Source organism: Anser anser (assembly GCF_964211835.1).
Source record: "Anser anser genome assembly, chromosome: 2".
NCBI classification, from domain to species: Eukaryota; Metazoa; Chordata; class Aves; order Anseriformes; family Anatidae; genus Anser; species Anser anser.
The window spans coordinates 30,795,905-30,819,765 of record NC_139721.1 but is presented as its reverse complement, the minus strand read 5'-3'; the positions used below and the strand labels follow the sequence as shown (position 1 = coordinate 30,819,765).

Below are 23,861 nucleotides of genomic sequence, written 5' to 3'. Positions count from 1 at the left end.
TTTCTTTTGAAAAACATGCACCAGTTCACTGAGTTTCTGCTTGATAAATTTGTGATATTAGCACTTTTCTTGCACAGTGAAAGATTTATTCTTTGTGGAATTTAGCAGTAATAAGCAACGTCCCTAAGCAAGGGATCAAAATCACCTGATTTTTTTTAAATGTTAAACCAAAGTCCCCAGTCAAGGTTCAGGAGTTGGTATGGGTTAGGGCCATTTTCCAGTTAAAACCATGGAGGTGGCCACACAGTTTTACAGTCTTTAATAATACGGATGCAGACACTTCTGTATCATTTTGAAGTACTGGCATAGACATGGTCTGAGAAACCTCAGCTGGATGGCTTTTCTTTTGTGACCTAACTAATGAAATGGCATTTAAGGCTTTAGTTATTTCTTCTGTTGTTGTTTGTTTGTTTGTTTGTTTGTTAATATTTTACTATGCTTTGAATGTGAACAAGGGAAACCACAAAATAATATCAGGACAGGGGCATCCCCAAGAATGTGGTAGACTCTCTAAAACAGAAGCTTGAGTCCTCATCTGTGGCTTGCTGAGTGACTGCATTGACCAGACACATGGTCTGAAGATGGGTTGATTGTCATTGTTCTTATACAGATCCAAAGCTCCTAAGAAAACTTTTCCAATAGAAGTTTAGCTGAAAAAAGGTGTTTTCAATTAATTGGATTTTACAACTGCTACAGAAATGGAAGATATTGGAAATGGAAGTATTCCTTGGATGTTTTCTTATTAAATAAGATCTTTTTTTTTTTCTTTCTTTTTTTTTTTTTCAAGAAAGTACTAGAGAACGTTCTGTTGAATGGAAATTCTCTATAACATTTCAATGATCGTTAAACATATTAAAAGAAAAGAATGAGACAATAGTGTAAAATATGACAACTGATTCAGTTTCAAGACAAAGAAAATTAACAGGAAACATGGGCCTCATCTCTGTCTCCAATATAACCATTATGCACCTTTTCCCAGGTGCAAAAGTCTGCTCAAAGCTGCATCACACAGCACAGAACCCATTCTGTGTCATGGTGAAGACTACTTTATCATTCACATTCCTGCCCCTTAATGTAAAAGTAAAGACTGCAGGACTGATGTCCAGGAACTGAACTTCAAAGAGATAGCTGAATGAATTGCTAAATTAAGTTTTGTCAAAATAACGACACAAAATCAGCATAGAAAACTGCTGACAGATGTTTTTACAGCCCAAAGTGGATTTATCTTTTCCTCTGGCAAGGCAAGGACTCAATCTCATGTTTTCCCACCACCCATCCAAATCCTCCATATTTTCTTCTGACAACCCACAAGTCTTCTCCCAGCTTATAGCTTTTCCCAGCTAGACTAACAAAGGTAAGATGCACCTACTTTATTATTATTATTATTATTATTATTAATAACTATTATTATTATTATTATTCAAATACTCTGTGCTTTTGTGGACTAACAATAATTCACGCACTCAAAATACAGAACATGATATTATTTTCTGTTCATACACCCAATCCCTGAGCAGACCCTGGAACAAATGCTGACTTGCCTAACTGAAGAATGAAAAATGAAGATGGATCAATTGGAATAGTTGAAAGACTTATGATGCTTAGCAATAAAGTACTGGCAAATCTCTTCTACCCATAAGCAAATAAATAAATAAATAAATAAAATTTCAAAGGTTAAGAGCAAAGTCAATTTGGAGAGATACAATGGTTGGAGATTGTAAAAACATACTCATTTATTAACATTTTCCTTATTATACAGTCAGCTGTCTTGTTTGTTCCTTGGAAGTTTTTACAATTTGTGTGCATTGAAACATTCATTGTTTTATTATTCTCGGTGCGTAGAATTTGTAATTTGCTATATTTTGGAAGGTTGAGATGCCAAGTAAATAACTGGTATTAAAACAATTATCTGGAGACCATATTACAATGTTTTAATCATGCCATTCAATACCTCTCATTTGTTTTTCTAGATTGCACAGTATTTATTCACATTTGTTTCTACTGTAGATAAATCTGAGTCTTTACTAATGCCCAGAGTTTTCACTATAGATCTGTCATAATGTTTATTTTGACCCTTATGCCAGTAGACATTGCCTGGTTGGATATTAATTTATGTATTAAAACCAGCAAAATGTAGACACATTTCTTGGGGGTGAGGGGGAGGGAGAGATTACACTTCAATTAATTAACAGACTTTTATTTTGAGTAAATCTCCAAAGACTATTTTGAGCGTATTGTTTTAACCGCTAAAATCTAGGGAAAAAAAGCTAAACTATACTAGAGCACTACTTAAATACTTTCAAGTAAACACCACATAAGAAGAATCTTTTACATTTTAACTAACTTAAAAAACAAACAAAAAAACACACAAAAAAAAAAAAAAACAGAGCTACCAGCTCCTAGAAGATGATCAGACACTTGATTCTTCTTTATTTAATGGGCTGAACTCAAAAAAAAAAAGAGATAGAAAGCTATTCAGATATAAGAGCTTTCTCAGAAAAGGAACAGTTCTTAAATTTGGAAGGCTGCTTCCACATCAATGCATTTGTTTCATTTATTTTTTCTGTTGGTTCTTGTTATGACACAAGATATTTTTCGTGTTCTATGCTTCAAGCAGCATCGACATCTGGGAGTGTCACAGTTAAAGTAATTTAACTTCCTGGAGGATTTAACTATGTTTCCCTTTCTTCTCCTTGTGAAGATGGAGCACAAATTGATATTATGTCCAGAGTGATGTTGACTCTGACCTCTATGAAGCATGCTTTACTTTCTTAATTTCAAAAAGAAATTGCTTGCTGAAGGAAGCCTACTGTCATTCCTGTTTGGCATCTTCAATTGTGGATTTCCTGAAAAGAGATCTGGCTCTGAGGAAAGAATGTTCTCCAGTGAAGTGAGAAATTTTCTTACAAGTTCATGGGTTATTTTCAAAAATGTACATTTTCAAGTGCTTTCATAAACTCTAGAGCTGTCTAAACAAGACAAACAGTTTGAGGAGCTCTTTCAGTTTTTTTCTTGTCTCCCAGGAATGGAGAAAGATGTGGACAGAGATGGATAATTTGTATCTGCTTTCTTTCTTATTTTTTCTCCTGCTCTTCCCATATCCATTTATTGCACAGAAGAAAGAGACAAAGCACAACTTTTGTTTGTGAGACCCTCTATCACATCATCTCGTTGCTAAAGCAGGAGTAAGAAGCTAGATGAGCAGACAGAAAGGTTTGTGATATCCTGGACTTCACTCCTTAATCATATTAATAGACCTTGTTTGAGATAGGGCACTAGATTACAAGGCCCTTTCACCTGTAGAATCATAGAATCATAAAACTGTTTGGGTTGGAAGGGACCTTTAAAGATCATCTAGTCCACACCCCCTGTCATGGGCAAGGACATCTTTCACTACATCCAGCCTGGACTTGAACACTTTCAGGGATGAAGCACCCACAACTTTGGGCGACTTATACACCTGTACAGCTGTTGTTGGGTTTTAATCACAGATCTCAAGTCTTTGCCCCTACTGATTTAATTATTCTCTGCCAATCCCTAAGAAAAAAAATAATCTCAAAATATTTTAGAAAACAGTCTTGATTGTTCAGGGACCATACTTTTCCACTTTAATGCATTATTCTTAACATTGTTAATTTGTATTGGCAACAGTTTTCTTTCATTATTCCATTCAAGTGCACAAATTAGACAGCTTAAATCCATTTTTTCAGCATGGTTTCCTAAAGAAGTAGTTCCTTCCATTGACATTTTTATCTAATAGGTAATTTTAATTAATTGTGAAAGAAGGACAGAAGTCTACAAGATAATTAAGTTCCTAAAAGTTTTGTGAAAATAAACAGGTCAGTAAAAGGGGAGAATTGCAAGTCGCTCGTTCTTCTGAAGAGCTCCTTGTGTTCTGTTCCTGGAACAACACATCATTGTAACATGCCATAGTTTTTCTTATTTATTTTAGTTCCAGATTCTTTAAAACAGGTATTAGTGTTTTTATGATTCTGCATTTCAGTCCATGATTCCATACTCCAAAGAAATAAGCCATACATTGCTTCTGTGGGTCAGCTGATGTTTGTACATGTATATGCATACAAACACAAAAATATTTACATACACAGGCAAAAACATGGGTAGAAATATGTACATAGGTAAAAAACAAATTAACAAACAAAAAAACTTCCTTTTTTTTTTTTTTTGTCTCCATTACTGCCAATGGGATATCCTATCCCACCTTTTATTAAACCTTCATTTCCTTGGCCAATAACATTCAGGCCTTTGCTTCAGAAATATGTTTGGTAAACAGTGGCAGTCATTTCCTCTTCATAGACCTGTCATTTCCCAGATCACTTCAGTCTTCAACTCATCGCAAAATAGTGATTTCCATTTCCATCACAAATCGTTAGGATCTTCAAGAGGTTTTAAAAGTCTATTTTCAAATGCAAAGATCATTTAAAGAGCATTATTAACAAAAACAACATAATATTTCATTTCTGTAAAATATTTTTGAGATATTTCACTATCTCAATGATGTGTTATGAAACTGCAGCATATATTCACAGTGATCATGAATCTGAGAAAACTTCTGTTTAATTTCCCAAAAAGTGAGTGATAACTGTCCAGTGGCTGGATAACAATTTTTTAAGCTTAGGAAGTTAAAGCCAACTTACTTTTTGTATACCATATTTAAACAGTAATATGTTCATAAAATCAGCTAAGTCCAACATGACATTTTTTTTTCTGCTTCACTTCCGAGGTATGCTACCTTGCCATTTAAATAGAGTTTACTGAGAAAAAACACGCACTAGTATTTTTTAAAAATCATGTGAATATTGATGTCAGTTCTATTTACAGACTGATGGGAATAAATTATTCATTTTTGGATCAAGCTCCTTTTGCATTGTTTGTGCATATTTCTCTTGGAACATTTTTGTTATTGTTGTTTTCTGGCCAAAAAAAAAAAAAAAACACAAGATAAAACATCAAACATAGATAAAATCATGTATTTTTTAATATAATTCTCTCATATGGAGGTTGAGGGTGTGTGTGCATTTTGATTTTTGACTTTTTTTTTTCCGGTCAGTTATCCCACTGACTTGCAGAACATCTCATTTATGAATTGTATAGTCAGCATCAGATTTGTCTCAAAAGGACAAAACAGTATAATGAATTATGTGGATGAATGCTGAATAAAACATTTCTTAGAATAGGAGTAAATTTCATGACCTACCTTTAAATGTTTCAGAATACAGTGTTCTTGGATAACATTAGCATATCATACAGATAAGTGTTGTCGAGGAAGATGAGAATTACCATTAATAGATGTTTCATCAAAGGGAAAAATGATATACTCTTTTAAAGTATAGAGGTCATGAGACCATCACAGCAGTGGTTCGGTACATGTAGGTTTAACCACCAGGGTCTGAATCTATGGGGAAAAGAAAGAAAAAAAAAAAAAAAAAAAGCAACATCAAAAGCAACATCACTATCAATTGTAAAGAACAGAAAGAACAGTAGATACTGTGGTAGGCACTTTCAGAGAATGATGTGTTCTCAGCTTCATTGCATATCATACTTGACAGGACCATGAAAAACAACAACAACAACAACAAACAACAGCAACAAAACAATATTATACATCTTAAATGTGCATCTTTTGAGGAAGGATTACATATCCTATGCTATTGTATTGCTTTAACCTCTTTTCATTCTCTGTTTCATAAAGAGGCTATTCATTTGAATTGTTCATGCCTTAAATAATATATATTCTCCATACTCAGGGCAGATAAAAGGAAGGTTTCTCGAAGTGGCAGGCAGTTGCCTATGCTCTCAGGCCTGAAAGAGGCACTGACACAAGGGCATTTAGTTCATTCACCCAGGTTTTCTATTGCTGTCAGTGAAAGTATTCCCCACCCATGGTTATCCAGGCACGTGGAAGCAGGTTTGACCCATACAGTGTAGTCAGAACAACAGGTTTGGGTCACTGTCCTCCTTCAAAGTTGTTTGACAGATATCACCAGGCAGCACCAGACACATGAGTTGCAAACCTTTTTATCCCTTTCTCTGTTACTTGTTCCTTCTTTTTGCCACCTTTGTAGCTCCCCGGCTCTGCCCCAGATCTCTCCCAAATAAACAACTCACTCCTAAAGAATTGCCCTTACTAGGATAGAAATCTTCACTGTGCTTCTGAGATCAGCAAGATACTCACGTAGAACATGTCATAATCATACTCAGTTTGTTTATTGAATATCACTGAGTGTTGCAGTTTGTAGAACCACATGGATTATTCAGCATGAATTTAGAAACAGATTCTAAAAGGCTGATGTATCACTTGTCCTAGATTATTGCAAAACTAGTTATAACAGGAAATTGCCTATTGTGATCTATTACAGTTTCCTAGGAAGGGCTTATTCAGAATTAATTCATAAAGCATTTGGCAATAAGACTACCATCTATGAATCTCAATTAGAAAAAGAGACAATTACATCAATTTGCATGATATTGTACAGACAAATATTTAAACACTACCTTTTATAGAAGATATTCCCTACCTGTGTCACATTGCACCTCTGCATCCAACAGCAGAGAGCAAGAAAATTAAATGCCACTTCCACTGACTTCTGGAAGAAGAAAGTGACAGAGCGTTTCTCTCTCAATTTTGGTCATCTTGTGCCCCTGCTAAATCTAAAAGACTCATTCAAATGAGGTATTAAACACTCCCTGAGGAGCTGATCTTGAATTCCACTGAAGTCAATAGGAACGACAGAGTGATAGGTTCATCATAGTACAAAAGATGTTTTTTCAGCAGCCATGTCCTCAGCGAGAACTCTTCAGTACACTATGTTGCCTATGTTCTCGAAAGAGTTCAATATACTTTTGAGCACTATGGGTATTGGTTTCATGGACGTCTTGTAAGCTTGTTGTGGATCTGCACAGACAGTGGGACTGGGTTATGAACAAACCAGCTGACAAATGACTTCCAAAAACATTACGCAGCTTCATCTGGAGTGTCTGTGGATGAGTCTCCAGATTGGTTACTAAAATCAAGCAATGAAGATTCCAGAAATAAATTTGTTGGGAAAACAAACAGACAAACAACAACAACAAAAAACATATAAACAAAAACACTCTTTCTGTGAATGATGGAACTGATTTGCATTTCTCTCACCCTCCAATAAACTAAGAAACAATAAAAAACTTCAAATGTATAAGAAAGAGTAGGAGGCCTACCATGAACTTAAGCAGCTTGTCAGCCGTGGCACTTGCAGCAAACAATTTCAAAATATAAAATACCAGAAAGAAAAAGGAAGCAACTAGCTTGTAAGTTTTAACATGTGAGTTCTTTCAAGGATGGGTCCAAACAAAGCCAAATAGTAAAGTATTGACACAAACTACTTCCTGAGGTTTCCTCCTGTCTAGGCCAATACTTCCCCTACCATCCATACAACTGCAACTGCCACCCCTTCCAGTCACCCGGAGTCTCATCCAGTCAACCAGGGTCTTCTAAATATTGATCCTCATTTCAAGAGCTGATTTGAAGTGCCCGTTCTTCCATGTAAAAAAAATTACTGTCAATCTTGTGGAGAAACTATCTGATGAATGTAGATGTAAGTAATGTGATTATGGCTGAAAAGGTGAGTAGCAGAGGTCATTTATTCTCCACTCCAGAAAAGGGTGACCACCTCCCATCAGTGCATAATATGCACTGGAGGAAAGCATCACAGAGAGGACAAACAGAGCTGATGCCAGAAGAACAAAGGAGACAATGCTGTGATCAATGTGAGAAGACTATCAAACACTGTTTGAGGTAATCATTAAAAACAGCAAACAAGGCTCAGTGTCATTAGCAAACAGTTTGGTGCAGACCATTTAATGGGCCACACTGGCAGTTTCCATAAATTATGGCATTTCATAGTAGCTGCACTGGAAGTCAAGTTGAGGGCAAGAGGAAGAAAGAATCAATTCCTCTTAAAAGGCAGTTACTATTAAAATTATAGTTCAGTCTGTTCAAATTACACTGGCTTCAGGGACAAATTTGAAGTTGTAAAGTAAAAAGATTTGAAAATAGTCTCACTATCTAGTTGCTTTACTAAATAAATAAACCATCTATACATAGATATACTTAATGTTTAGTCATAAGCTATTTATAACATAACTTTTTTCATTAGAACAATTTTTTGTTGGTGGTAGTATTTTTGGGAGGGTTTTTTTTTTTTTTGGTAAAGCTGTGTTAGAATCTATCTGTTATTTCTGCTTAAGGCATTACACATTCTGTTCTGCCTCAGTTTGCAGATACATACTGGATCAGATCAGTGTTTTATCACACTCTATGTGATCTGTCATAAAATATTTTTCCACTAATTGAGACGATGATCTTAATCTTTTTATTGTATTTGTTCTTTGGTTTTGTTTTTTTTTAAATAACCTAGATTTATCTCTGAGATAACACTTACCCAGAGACAACATAAAACAGTTCAGAATGAAAACATAGTGGATAACGATGTATCTCAAACTTCTCTATTTCTCTGTCATTTAATGGTTTCTATAACAAAGACTGTAAATACTTTTTACCATACATAAATAATCAATGAAAACAAATAGCCTTAAACTCTGATCTCTAATTTCACACAGGATCATCTAAAGTGCACTTTCTAAATATACATATGAATGTATATATGAACGAATATAAAATACAATAGGTGCATTGCTGCACAAAGGTGCATTGCTGCACAATCAGGAACACACCCTAGTAATTTGAATTGTAACAGGAAAAAGTAATGAACGTAATCCAATTCCACTGATGCATGTCTTTCTGTCAAAATTAAAATACCTAGAGAAATGACATGGGTTCTAGCAGAGTTTCATTTTGAAACAAAATCAAGGAGGAAAAAAATGCTGGACCATGTCAGAATAACTTTCATATTTTTATATTCATTTTGTAAATGAAAGGTGTGTTCATTTTAGTTTTAAATGCCGTTTCATTTGATTTTTCTAAATTTTGCATTACTTTAGTAATGCAAAGTAATGCAAATATACCAGCAAAGTATCTACACATTTTAATATACCTTTTGATTAAAAAATAAAAATAATTAACAGATTGAGTAATTCCCATAAATTAATCACTTTATTTTCTACAAATATTTAGAAAGTTCTAAATGCAGGTATCGTAATGTGTGTTCATTTAAAACAGTCCTTTGTGCACAATACTTATTGTACACATTCAAAAGATGTTTTTTTTCTTCAATAGTTAAGTGAGACAACCAAGTGAGAAACATTAAGCCAAATTACTAACTTATTTTGCTACCATTCTTCACATAAAACAAGCTTTAAATTTCCCTGTTTGTTTGTTTTTTAATTCACCGACTCTTCTATCTCCTTTCGCACTGCTTCGCCTCTTGACAACAATAGATGAAAAATGGATAGACGCCATCTACTCCCCATGTCCAGTGATGGCTTGTTGGCCTTCTGACTAAGGTTAGTTTTCTCAAAATACATTTTGGTGACTTTCAAGTGAAAGTAACACAAGAAGTAATTACTATGCAAAATTATTTTTTTTATCTACAAGATACAGCTTGATTCCACATATCATATCATGACTTCTTAGCAAAACACATTAGCATTCAACAAGAAAAACACTCACTGCTGCAGTACTCTGTGATTTATGCATGTGGCTTGTGGTAAGCAAAGTTGTCGCTCTTCTGTGACAACCTGCAGCACTGTATATGCAGACTGAGGGAGCCCTTAGCACATTTTCTATGAACATATTCCTGTGTTTTCATCAATATATAACATTACCAGAAGATGAAATAAATTGAAATACTCGGACAACAATGCAATTTAATTTTCTATCTTGTAGTGTTTTGCTTTGTTTTTTTTTTTTAAGTCTATGGAAGGGTTCTTCCATTTTTTTCTAACATCTTCTACCTACACAGATTTGCTGAATGGAATGCATTGGTGAATACTTACATATTATGTGCATTTCTTTTCCTGGATAGTCTTACTGATATTTATTTTTTTTTCTTCTCTGCCTAAAGAGGTTTCTTAATGAACTTAATGAACAAAATTATAATTTTAGCTATGCTAAAAGTCTTCACTAAATTGTCTGCATAAACCTTGTACAGTGGACATAAGTCTATTAATGTGTGAAAGTTACGTGGCTACAAATGTGTTGCAATACACTAAGAAGTGGATTTTTGCTGTTTAGTTTGAGGTACATGAGAGTGATGAGCATGAGGTTCATATAAACATCTATATGTAATCATAGAGTAATTAAGGTTGGAAAAGACCTCCAAGATCATCTGGTCCAACCATACCCCTACCACCAATATCACCCACTAAACCATGTCCCTAGGTGTCAGGTCCAACCTTTCCTTGAACACCCCCAGGGACGGTGACACCACCACCTCCCTGGGCAACCTGTTCCAACGCCTGACTACTCCTTCTGAGAAGAAATGTCTCCTAATTTCTAACCTGAATCTCCCCTGGCGCAACTTGAGGCCATTCCCTCTAGTCCTATCACTAGTTATCTGTGAGAAGAGGCTGACCCCCCCAGCTCCCCACACCTTCCTTTCAGGTAGTTGTGGAAAGCAATAAGGTCTCCCCTGAGCCTCCTCCTCTCCAGACTAAACAACCCCAGTTCCCTCAGCCACTCCTCATAAGACTTGTGTTCCAGGCCCTTCACAAGCTTTGTAGCCCTTCTTTGGACACCCTCCATAGAATCATAGAATGCCTTGGGTTGGAAGGGACCTTAAAAACCATCTAGTTCCAACCCCGCTGCCACAGGCAGGGACACCACCTACTAGATCAGCTTGCTCAAAGCCCGATCCAACCTGGCCTTAAACACTTCCAGGAATTGGGCATGACAGCTTCTCACCACCCTCAGAGTAAAGAATTTCTTCCTTACATCTGATCTAAATCTCTTCTCTTTTAGTTTAAAGCCATTCTCCCTTGTCCCGACAAAGAGTCCCTCCCCAGCTTTCTTGCAAGCCCCCTTTAGGCACTGGTAGGCCGCTGTAAGGTCTCCCCAGAGCCTTCTCTTCTTCAGGCTGAACAACCCCAACTCCCTCAGACTGTCTTCATGGGAGAGGTGCTCCAGCCCTCTGATCATCCTCATGGCCCTCTTCTGGGCTCAGTCCAATAATCTCCACACTTACTATTTAAGTTTTCCAAGTAATACCATCTATGACCCCTTTATATCAATTATACATTTTTTTCTAGTCAGTGAATAAATAGATTCCCTCAGAAAGCAAAGTAAATTTATTTGCATATTCCCTTGACAAGTTTTTCCTAATTACATATAGATTACATTTTTATCTGTTTTTTACGTTTAAATTCAGAACAGCTTCAAAATCATGATGATATAAATCAGGTGAGTGATCACCATGAGATCAGGAGATGTCCCTGGAAGGAGAAGAAGAGGAATTTACATTAATTTATTGTTTAAAGTCATACTGAATGCATGTGTAGATGTGAACATCACAGTGAAAGCAAACTTTCTCCGTGGTTGCTGCTGATGTGGCTGAAATCTCGAGTGTTTCTTGCTAAGGTCCATTCTTAGACTCACATAGCAAATTTTTTCAAAGGCACTGAAAACACTCCAAGGAGCTTGTGACCACGCCAAGAGTCGTTATTTTTTTTAACATCCTTTTTAAGAGTTTAACGCTGCCTGAGAAATTGTGGTCCACTGTCCTGGTTTCAGCTAGGATAGAGTTAATTTTATTCCTAGTAGCTGGTATGGTGCTGTGTTTTAGATTTTTGCTGAAAATAGTGGTGATAACACACCAATATTTTAGCTGTTACAGAGCAGTGCTTGCACTGTGTAAAGGACTTTTCAGTTTCTTGTTCTGCCCTGCCAGCAAGGAGGCTGGGGGTGCACAAGGAGCTGGAAGGGGACAGAACCAGGACAGCTGACTCAGACTGACTAAGGGGATGTCCCATATCACATAGTGTCATGCTCACCAACAAAAGCTGCGGTAAAGGTAGAGGAAGGGGGGGAGGGAGGGGGGGAGCGTTCAGAGCAATGGAGTTTCTCTTTCCAAGAAACTATTATGTGTGATGAGCCCTGCTTTCCTAGAAATGGCTGAACACCTTCCTGCTGATGGGAAATAGTGAATGAATTCCTTGTTTTGATTTACTTGCACACGCAGCTTTTGCTTTACTTAGAGAACTGTCTTTGTCCCAACCCATGAGTTCTCACACTTTTACTTTTCTGATTCTCTCCCCTATCCCTCCCAGGGAGAATGAGCAAGTGGCTGTGTGGCACTTAGCTTCCGGGGCTAAACCACAACAACCACAAAATGCATTTGTTCACATCAATGTATGCTGAAGATGGACAAGACCTGACACCACTGCAATCATTGCAAGCATTTCTGTTGAATCCACCCTTGTAGCCTTTCTATGATGACCTGAAGTAAACAGCTTCTTAGGAACACTGTTTATGTTACAGAAATTGTGAATAACTGCTGCTCATGGAAACAAACTATGATTTGTGGATGTAACTGAAAAGTCATAGAATCATAGGATCATCTATCCTGGAAAAGACATTCAGGATCATCATGTCCAACCAGTAACTTGACCTACTGAGTCCTATCACTTAACCATGTCCCTTAGTGCCATGTTCACACATCTCTTAAACACTTCTAGGGATAGGGACTCCACCACTTCCCTGATCAGCCTGTTCCAATATTTGACCACCCCTCTCCATGAAGAAATTCTTCCTAATGTCCAATCTAAACCTCCCCTGGGACAACTTGACACCATTTCCTCATGTCCTATGACTTGTCACTTGAGAAAAGAGACCGACACCCTTCTCATCGCAACCTCTTTTTAGGTAGTTCAAGGAATCACAGAACAGTTTAGGCTGGAAGGGACCTCTGGAGGTCATCTGCTCCAACCCCCTCCTCAAGTAGGAACAGCTGGAGAAGGGAGTTCTTTGTCCAGGCAGTTTTTGAAGATCTCCAAGGAGGAGACTCCATGACCTCTCTGGGTAACCTGTGCTCTGTCACTTGCACAGTAAAGAAGTACGTCCTGGTGTTTAGAAGGAACCACTTGTGTTTCAGTTCATGCGCATCACCTCTTGTCCTGGCACTGGGCACCACTGAAAATGGCGTCTCCATCCTCTTTGCAGTCTCCCTTCAGGTATTTATACAAATTGATGAGATACTCCCCCAACCTCCCCTCTCCATGCTGAACAGTCCCAGCTTTCTTGACCTTTCCTCATAGAAGTGCCTTGCCAATGCTGAATAGAGTGGAAGGATCACCTCTTTTGATCTACTGGTAATATTTTCCCTAATGCAGCCAAGTTGTAGAGAGTGAGTAGGTCTCCCCTCAGCCTCCTTTTCTGCAGACTAAACAATCCCTGTTCCATCATCTGCTCCTCATGAATGTTGTTTTCTAGTCCCTTCACCAGCTTCATTGCTCGAGCAACTGCATATGCCTGAGCAACTCAATATCCTTCTTGTAGCGAGGGGCCCAAAACTGAATACAATACTGAACACAACACAGAATAAAGTCTGCCATTACTGTACTGAAATTCAAAAAATGGTGCTGAGACACTCAACACCAGGCCTAATATGGTGTGTTAATGGTACAACTAAGGGTAAGGCTCAAAAAGGCTAACTTCAGTTCAAGGACCTTGTGTCCTGGCTTCCAGCAAACACTGTCAAGAGGGAAGATCCTCCAAAGGGCAATGCAGAGCAGAGGCCTATTTTAGCCATCCAACATCTTCTCTTCCTCTCCCTTTACTACAGAGGAAGCTCAGGAAGAAAAGTCTCCTAATGTTAAAGCAATCTTTGGGACTATGCCCCTAAAATTTACAAACATCTGCCCATTGGAATGCTATACAGGATATCATGTATTGCAGCAGGAAACCTTGGCTTTCCAATAGCTCATTAAAACAGAGCTTTTGGGGTCAGATCATGACATGTTTGTTTATCCTCCAGGAGCACACATGCATGCAAGTCACTGCTGTCTCACTGATGACTCACAGTGGAGGAAGATGGCCAAGCTCAGATGAGACACGCTATTAAAGTATACACTGCACACTGCCGGTTTACAACAGACAGGGCAGTGCTCTACCTAGGCAGGGAGCAGTCCCAGGGTGCCTGCATAGGACTGCAGTCACAGTGGCAGGGAGAGTTTTGGTTAACAGCTCCTGACAGAATAATGAATGAGTCTGAGGGTCTGTCCAGGGACTCTCACCAATAGCTGCACGAGATGGATCCAAACACTGGGCTGGAGGCAAGTCCAACATCTGTCCAGAGAACAAGGACTAGGCACAGGTTTACTTAAAATACAGCTCAGACAAACATTTGGTGCCTAGGTCTGTGCTGAAATGGGGCTCCTGGGCCCATGGGGAGAGGTTGGGCAGGACCAGTAAAGCCTGGTCGTGTCTTCAGGGTCTGGACATCTTTTGACCACATGGATAACAAACGATGTGTCTATCTTACTTGCCCACATGGTGGACTGTGAGGATTGACCATTTATTTCCACAGATAAAATTTTACTTCTGTCACATAATGTCACTTCTCCAAGTATGGAATGACCTCAGAATCTAAATTTTTCCAACAATTCTCACACAGAAAATTCTGCTTAGAATCACTACAGGTGTCTTACAAAAACATGAACAACACAAAAAAATGTGTTGGTTTCCTGAATTAGAATTCACATCCACCAGACCTGCTATTAGTTAAAAATTGGATTCGGATAACTTAAAGCCCTTTGATTTCTTAATTTACTAGAAAATTTGTCACAGTCAGTAGCTGAGGCATCTCATTAACTCTTAATTTATCCTTTATGGTTTTCACCTTTTTCATTTCACCACCACATCTTTAACATTTTAGGTACATTTTATCTAAGAGGATAATTAGGAAATAACTGGGGAATTGTGAATTACCTTGTTTATCTTTTATTTGAAGGTAATCTCTATGTGCTTTATATTTTCAGTTGGTATTATGGTATTTTTTCCAATGTAAGCTTAAAAAATGTTGATGATATTATGATGCAAAGAGATCTATGCTCCACACAACTCTTTCCAGACTTTACAGAAAAGTTTAAATAAACAAGCAGAGATTGCACAGAGTGTGCTAAAGAAGTTAGTTTAGAAACATGTAGAAATTAATGTTCTTGTTAATGTTTTATGGACTACAGATGATTGCTTCTTACATTCTCAAGAGCTTTCTGACCAGCGGGGGGGGGAAAGTTTAAAAATACCTTGAAGAGGTGAGAGGATCTCCCCATGGCACAGAGCATGCAGGAGGTGACTAGCTGCTCCCCAGGGGCCGAGTATTGACCAGAGAAGGGCAAAGTAGTCAGTAAGGCAGGAGAGAACAGCTGGGGCCTGGACTCAATGTGGAAGTGTGTGTCACTTGGCCAAATGAGCAAACTTGACAGAAGTACAAAATGTCACTGCAGCTGTGCCAGGAGATACACAAGATTTCAATACAGCCCAGATTTAAGCATTTCTGAAGAAAACATTCATCCCATATTATTCATTTAGAATTCTTCAAATTTTTCTTTGTTACTTTATTTACTGTCTTTGTACTTCACAGCATCCAAAATAGGAACCTCACATGAGAAGCATGCATAATTACCACCCTGAACAGCAACAAAATCCCAATTACAATCAGTTGGTCCTACCATAAACAAGACAGAAATTTATAGAGTGTCATACTGTATATTTATATTTCTGCAGAGTACACCCAGAACCGCTATCCTATTATATTGCTCACAGAGTATTTTATTCCAAAAATTCAAAGCAACTAATAATATTCTCCTTTGCCTTCCAGAACACATTTTCTCCTATTCTGGAATCAGTTCCAGCATTAAGTACATAGGGTAAATTGCAAAGGTCACATTGGTCTGTCAGAAGACAAATGAGTCCTTGTTCTGTAACATGACAGACTGCCTGAGCATATTTAGAGGTGCTAGATAATTTCCATTCTCCAGGCCTCCAGCCTCCTTTTGACCTCCACATATTGCTTTACATTTCTTTTTAATTTTGTTCACATGTGCACAAATGCAGCTATGAAAAACAGAGGTTACTTCAAATTAACCCCAAACAGAAGACATGCCCTTCTTGCCAAACACTGGCCCTGGAACGGAGCCTTCTCTGCCTTTTCTGCTTGTATGGTTAACTGCTGCTGTACCCATGGTATTCCCTGTGAGGTGTCTGCACACAGCTGGAAGAAGGGCGGCAAGGAGAGACCTGTATATGTCAAAGCAAAGAATGTTTTGCTGATCACGCCAAAATTACAGATTGTTTAAGAGCCTTATTGAGCCAGATACTTAAATACATCCCTTCATTTGAAGTAAATGGGACAGAAACACATCTTACTAAACAAACCATGTGCTTGACAATTCTGTAGTGAATCAAAGCTTTCTACCATTAGGTCATAAATAACTAAGCTCCAGTAACATTTATATTCTTAAAAGTTATTATTACCCGGCAACATGAGAGAAGAGACATCCAGCAAGGGAGGCAATGGGAGTGATGAGGCACAAGGTGGGCAGTAGAGCCACCAGTAGGTTCAGCCATGCATCAGCCGCATTGTCTGGAGGCTGTCACAGACACCCTGGCCAACGAGAGCTTTCAGCAATGTATGATGGAACGTAATGAGGCAGCTTCATGGGGGTTTGCAACAAGCTCCTTGGAGGCAACATGAGAGAAGACATGAAAGTGCTCGTTTGAAATGTTAAGAAGTGAACATTGAAGCTTGCATCAGTGACCTATCAGGACTGAGAGATGACACTTTCTGTGAATTATAGATGATCTGTAGGGAAGGTGCAGCTTTGAACGGCCTTCAAGGTGAAGTCAAGTGCTTCGCATTTGATGTGATATAAAAAGAAAAGCCAGCAGTGGGATGATGAGGGGATGGGAGGGAGCAAAATGACAACACAGTACAATCAGTTTTGCAACAGCATGATGAAGGACAGGGCATGGCAATTTCCCTGCCCAGATCTCTCCCTCCAATGACCACGGTCTCCCCACAGTGATCCTCCTCAGTACGGTTCATGGGGTACTTCCAACAGAGCCTGGCCAGTTTTATTATTTTTTCTCAAATTCAGGAACATGTGTGTGATAGAGTGTACCCAGGATAAGGAGTATGATAAAAATGTCTGCAAGATGATAATAATATTAAAATATTGAATTTAAATTTGATTAGGTCAGATAAGAACATTAATGAAATAAACATCAGGTAATAGAGGAAAATAATCAACCATTGCCTTCATTTTAGATTTTGACTTGTGTTCATAATTTCCCAAGAATTCAAAAGATAGAGGCATATTACTTCACAAATATCCACATTTCAAAGAATCAATATTATACATAGTAAGAACTACTTACTTACGCTTTTAACTTAAGTTAATCATGCATCCATAAGTGGAAAAATAAATTATAATAAATATTAAGGAATTATGATAAATTATGAATATAATTACTTGACTTAATCTTTAGTTGTTTCTTGTTGCTTTTGATGTTTTTTTTGGTTGGCTGTTTTGTTTTGTTTTGGTCCTATAAAAGCATTTGCTATCACGTTCTTTCACCTTTTCATCTCTCAGAATTACATGGATGGTGTCATATTCTCCAGACATTGACCTTCTCAATGTATCAGTACAGACCTAATCCATCATATCTCTTGACATGCCTGATTCCCCATATGGGGCATATACTCATCATTAGCCTGTTGTAATACATTCTGTATCCATAAATTGAGGCACGTTTTGCAGTAATTTTTTCATTTTATTCAGCTCCCCATCTCTTGCCTAACAATGCTGAGCACTGAGCTTTTTAAAGGAAATCCTAGATTTGCTCCCTAGCCTTCATCAATGAACTAACAGCAGCAGTAAGCCAACAGGTCTGGTGAGCAACATTTTCCTATAACTTTGATTAATATCCATGTACATATTACAGATCTCCTCAGCATTATTTCCTATAGGTTCTTTACAGAATATGACTGCTTTCTATTTCCTTACAGTCGGTTGTGCTTGCCAAACAAACAACAAACCAGAATTCTAGTACATTTGTACGTAAAAAAAAATAGTAATTGGCTGGGATTCACCTCCTGTAATTTTAGCCATTGGAAAGGCATTGTCCCTGTAGTCAATGAAGTGGTTATCCCCAGTATATATTCATCCTAGCCTCTTTTTGCATCTGCTTAGACTAAACTGACTTTCAAATAGCCTTCTGACCTTCAAATAGGTACACACAGCACAGGTCCCTGCAGATCTTCTTCCTCCTGTGAGCAAGGCTCCTTCTTCTTGTAGTGCAGTATTGCAACACTACTGCCAAAGTCCCACATGCAACCGGAATTAATGCATTTGCCTTGGGTAAAAAAGAAGTGGTGAAAAAGTATTCCCTATCTCCCCATCAGATAGAAAAAGAGGGTATTCTTTTTTGCAACTGCTTTCTCTGAAATTAAACGGTGATGATTTAGTCTTCTAGTCCTTAAGTGTACTATATTAGAGACCTTCCTGAAAGCTTACTTCATCTGCTTGGTTGTGTGATAAATTCTAGAACACTGTATTTCTGGAAATAGTCCCCAGCACTAACTAGCTATTCAACTCACATTGCTCTGAAGCACTTCCAGCTGTAGGAGAACTTTCCTGGATAAGCAAATAAGCATTTAACTAATTGCGTAGACATGTGCAAAACCGCAGTTTTATTTGCATGTTCAAGTTCAGTGAGATTTTAAAAGCAGTCAAATATCTATTAAATAAACAAATAACATTTTTATTTCCCAAACTCACAGTTTTGCTTTCCTGGGAAGTTCATGCCTCTTTTACCTAGTTTCATCCATGCTTACTTCTGACCCATCAAAACCAAGTGGGAAGAAACACATGCATCATAGTTAGAGAAGCAATGAATATTCATGCGTAGCTCAGAAAGATCAAACAGAGTCCTGGTATGACCTCACAGTTAGAAGAAAACACTTTTATATTAATCAAGTGCTAAAGATGTTTTCACAAAATTAAATAATTTGAGAAGCTCTGAGCAGGCAAACATAGGGCACAGTGAACTCTTCCTCTTTGGCTGCTGAAGTAACCACGTACATGACTAAAATGTATCACAGCATAGAAATCCACTTTTTCATTTATCTATTTAATTAATTTCCAGGTGTATTTTTAAAATTCTTTTTGGTTTTCCTGCTTCTTGTTGTCTCCATCACTTTGTGTCCATCACATTAACTTTGGTGTTTTCTGTGTTCACATATTTTCTTTTTTTGTCTCAGTGATAGCCCCTTCTCATAAAAGTTCTGGTTAAACATTTGCAAAATTTGCTTTCCTAGAAGTATTCCAAGAAGGCTTCTTCACTTCCAGTATTAATCTTTGATTTATGTTTTAGAAAACCATTTGGCAACTCAGCCAAATGAAGAGAAAATATCTTCATCATTAAAACAAACAACAACAACAAAAAACCACAATTGTTTGTTGCAAAACCATTATTGACAGCGGAAGACAGACAGACATTTGGATTAGGATGATAAGGATTAAGGGTCCAAATTCAATTTCATAAGGCAATTTGGCAATCTGTGCTTCCATCCCAAGACACAAGATGATTTTTATTTAGGGCTCCAAGTCTGAACTCTAAGAAATATTTCAAACATTTTTCCTTGAAACTACAACATGAATGATGTGCTCAGTTTCTAAGATAAATGTCCTTAGTAAAAATGGGAAGTGAGTTAAAAACAAAACAAAGTGGAGTTCTTTCAAGTTCTTAACAAGAAGACACTTTTATCGGTATTTGGATCAGCGTGATTAAGCAACAAAGAGCACAGCTATAACTGCTATAACTCAATGTTCAAAAAAAAAAAGTGTGAATGTGATAAATAGCCTTGTTTTTTGTTTTTCACTGAAACAAATAGATTTGCCAATTTAAATATCTTTTTGAAGCTTAAAATTATACAAATACAAATTAAACCAACAGCATTAGGACTGTCCTTATCTAAGAAGAGCAAATGTCATACTAGACGTTCTGGAGTTTCGTTTATGTGATTTCAGTGTGATTATTTATACTGGAAGATTAAAGCAAACATCAAAGAGCAACATTAGTTCCAAAAAGATGACTGAGAAATAAAAAATAATTAGTAAGTCTATACCCAGGTGTGGAAAGTATTTAATTCAGGTCAGTGAGAATAATCTGTTTCCAGGTCAGAAAAATTTGTGACTAGTCAGGTATGAATGGCAACTGTGACTAAAGGCCCTTATACCTGCAAATAACTGGACTTGTCATGTGAAGAGAATCTGATTTAAAGTCCACTCAGCTGCATGCATGAGAAAAGATCAAAAAGGACTTACCACAAAAGAATGGTAACCTTTTCCACAAAGATGCTATAGTCCCTCCTGCAGAGATACCCCTCTTCGAGAGAGAAATCACAGACAGCCACTAAAATTCAAGGAAACCCAACTAAGAGCAGATGCAAAGCCACACTTGCCTACCACAACACTCAGCAGCAGGAGCAGCATTGTGGAGCTGATGCAACAGGAGCATGGAGACATGCTCCAGAGCAGGCTGTTTGTGTAAATTGGCCAAGCAATGAGCAGAAACAACATAAGATAATACAAAGGTTGGAAACATGCTGCTACCTCCACTGCTCAGAATAATGTTGACATATATTTCTTTATGAATAGGTTTCATTAAACCTATTTTTATTTTGATTTCACTAATGGAATGTTTTAAATAATACTAAAAAAATATTATCTGAAAAAATACTTGAACAGCAATATTGTGTTTAACTACATATTCGTCTTCATTAATAACTTCTATTTGCATCATTCCAGCTCAACTGGTAATTATTAAGGCTGTGTAAAAAAATATTTTGTCTCTCTGACAATCTGTAAAAAAAAAAACAAAAACTGACCATCTTTCCAGGAATTAAGAGTTTCCCTGCCTTTTTTTTAACACAGAGGTAACACAGTTGACCTAGAAATTATATTATTCAAGTTAAAAAAAAAAATAGCGCAAGCAAAATTATGCAAATATTTAATTCTGAAATCAAGCCAAGGGAAAGATTTGAAGACCAACAGACAGCCTTTGAATGAAACTCTTGGCAATTTAAGTCCTCAACCAAAACATTTCATACAGTTTCATATTTAGGTTAGTCCAAGTTTTCTCTTTTTGTCAGGGATTTATCCTTGTCTGAACCTGATTTTCAAGGAAGAATTGAAAGTTTATGAGGTCCTGTCAACCACAGCTATAAAAAATATATATATTTAGAGCTAAACAAAAATGTCTTTTACTTAGTTTCAGGCTCTATGTTTTCCACTTAGCCAAGTTTCTCAGAACAGATAATCTTCCTTTAGTAACTTTTTTCAGTCATATGAACAAAGTATTTTGTTTCATTCACAGCTCTGGACAAAAATTTATGTAATTTAATCTCCAAATTCCTGTTCGAGTCTCATCAAAAATAGTTTCTAAAAAGACCCAATATTGTAGGTGTTCTTACCTACAAAAGCACATCCATTCTTGAACAAGTCAGGACAGGTGGGTGCTTGGACTTTGCAGTTGTTGAACTTCAAACTTCCATTTTTTGTCTGATCAAATTACATGTTAAATAATAATAATAATGACAATGTCATAAACACATAGTGTAAATTCATAAAGAATTATGTATGAATGTCACAGGATAGAGAGTGCTAAATTTGGATACGGACACTGGAAAAAGCAGAAAGGGGAATTTCAATTTTAGGAGGTCCTCAAATACTTATACTGTTGGAAGTTTTTGTTGTTGTTGTTGTTGTTTTTCTTTTTTCAAATCCTGGAATGAACAGTCAACAATATGAATGAACAGAAAAATATAAAATCTTCATCTTTTCTCCACCCAGAACCTATGTGTATAATAAAAAACAAGAACCAAAAATGTCAATGAATAAGCTTAAGCTTTAAGTGAATCACTTCCATTACCACAAATGTAAATTTTGCCACATTAAACTCTTGAATACTCAGACACAACCATTGTGTACATATGTATTTGTTTGCATACATATATATGCATTTATACTTATAGTTATCTGTACTTGTGCAGGCATATGCAAGGGTGAAAGACAAATTTAAGTACGAATATAACATACCCAGTTTTGCCAAATTGAAAACAGAAATTGAAATAAACTTGATATCTTGATTTCCTGTTCTTCTGCTGGAATGTTTTAACTATGTTTTGTATTCTTCTTGCTAATACTTGTGATATAAAGCTGTAGTTCTGCTTTTTTTCTTTTTTTTTCACCTATCGGCTCCCAGTAGAAATTACATGCTAGACAGAATATATTTTTCCATACAGATACTACAGAAGTCAACAACTTTGAAAAAAAATAAAAAAAAATATTTTATTCTTAAACAAAACATAGAAATTCTTCACTGAAAATGAATAATATCATCCAGAGAGATTGCCACAGAATATACAGAGTATTAAAATTATAGAACCAAATTAGACTGATTCCACAACTGGACAACATCTCCCAGTTGTAAATGTATTTATTTGTTTTGATCTAATTGAGATCTGGCGACATACTACTGAGGAAAAAATTACCATTGAAATGCAGTAAGGGACACATCAGCTTGGGAGTCCAAGGTATAGAGGATAATGGGGCTGTCAAACAACTAATTTAACATTGCCTAGAGAAAGAATATCACTTCTAGTACTGGAAATATTCACTTAACTGTTATTAAGTTATATGTTCTAAAATTGTTTGGTAATATTCAGAACTTCCTACCAAAATCATTTTCTTTGTTGAAAGCAAACTTATCCATCAAAAATCATTTTTGATATAATATTTTTGGATCATTACTCATAAAACTGAAAGTCATTTACAAGGGAAAGTATGAAAAAATGCTGTAATCAATGTGCACTGGAATGAAATTACACGTCTACAAGACCAAGTACAAGACACCTTTAATTTCAATGGATTGATAAATACATGACAATGTCAGGACTGACCTTTTCCAGGATTATTTTCTTACTACCTCTGATAGTAAAAGAATGGGTGGGGAGAAGTATACTTAAGAGAACTACAGTGATTTCAGTTCATGCAAGCATGGGTTTCTTGATGCCAGAAGAAGGTCTATTTTTCTGCTTTTAGCGTAAGAGGAAATCTATTCTTCTCTTCAAAGGGTGACTTAGTTAATTACAATTGCTCGCAGGAAATAGAAACACAAATGACAAAGGATTACCCTAATTACTGGAAGAAATAAGTCTCAAAGAAGATAGACATGAGACTGTTAAGATAGATTTTTATAATTTCCTGAATCTTTAGACATGGTGGATGGTACTTGCTACATAACTCTGCTATGGTATTTGCCCTATAACTTTGCTATGGTACTTGCCCTCAAGTATCATACCCTGGAAAACATATCCCGTTCCATTTACTAGGTAAGACAAAACGGTTTCTTTGTGTGTATATTTACAGAGGTTTTTTTCATACATACCGACCACATGTAATTTCTAGTTCCCATAACATGCCAGCTAGAGCATCTATTCTACTCAGTACTTAAGCTATATGCAGATTTTTTACAAATAACACTGTGTCTCTGTATGCAAAGGCCATTGTCACCATCTTGGAAAGGATGGACAAACAAAACAGACTCTCCTAAATAAATGCATTTGGATCCAGGGCTCCAAGCGTTCACATCAGCTGCTTACCTCCCGTGGGATGAGGGGAGGTTCAGAAAAGAAAGAAAAGCACCAGCTCTCCAAATGTGATCAGGATGCAGGATGAAATATGTCATGCCCGGTTTTGTCAACTTTAACAAGTACATAGTTAAACTATTGAATATATTAGTACTGCCCATTTTGATTAGTTTGATTTCACCGTTCGATATATCTTGCCGAGGCGACCGGCTCCGGGGCAGACGCGTTCTGCAGCGGAGCGGGGAATCGAGA

General features: G+C 37.0%; 1 long non-coding RNA gene across 1 annotated transcript; it reads right to left on the bottom strand.

Annotated features, from left to right (window-relative positions):
• Positions 1 to 1,578: 1,578 nt before the first annotated feature.
• On the bottom strand, positions 1,579 to 20,751 carry LOC310894998. The gene is made up of 3 exons (XR_014580342.1): positions 20,284 to 20,751; positions 5,219 to 5,416; positions 1,579 to 4,417 (listed from the first exon to the last, which is right to left on the bottom strand). It is a non-coding gene; the product is annotated as an uncharacterized lncRNA (long non-coding RNA).
• Positions 20,752 to 23,861: the final 3,110 nt, after the last annotated feature.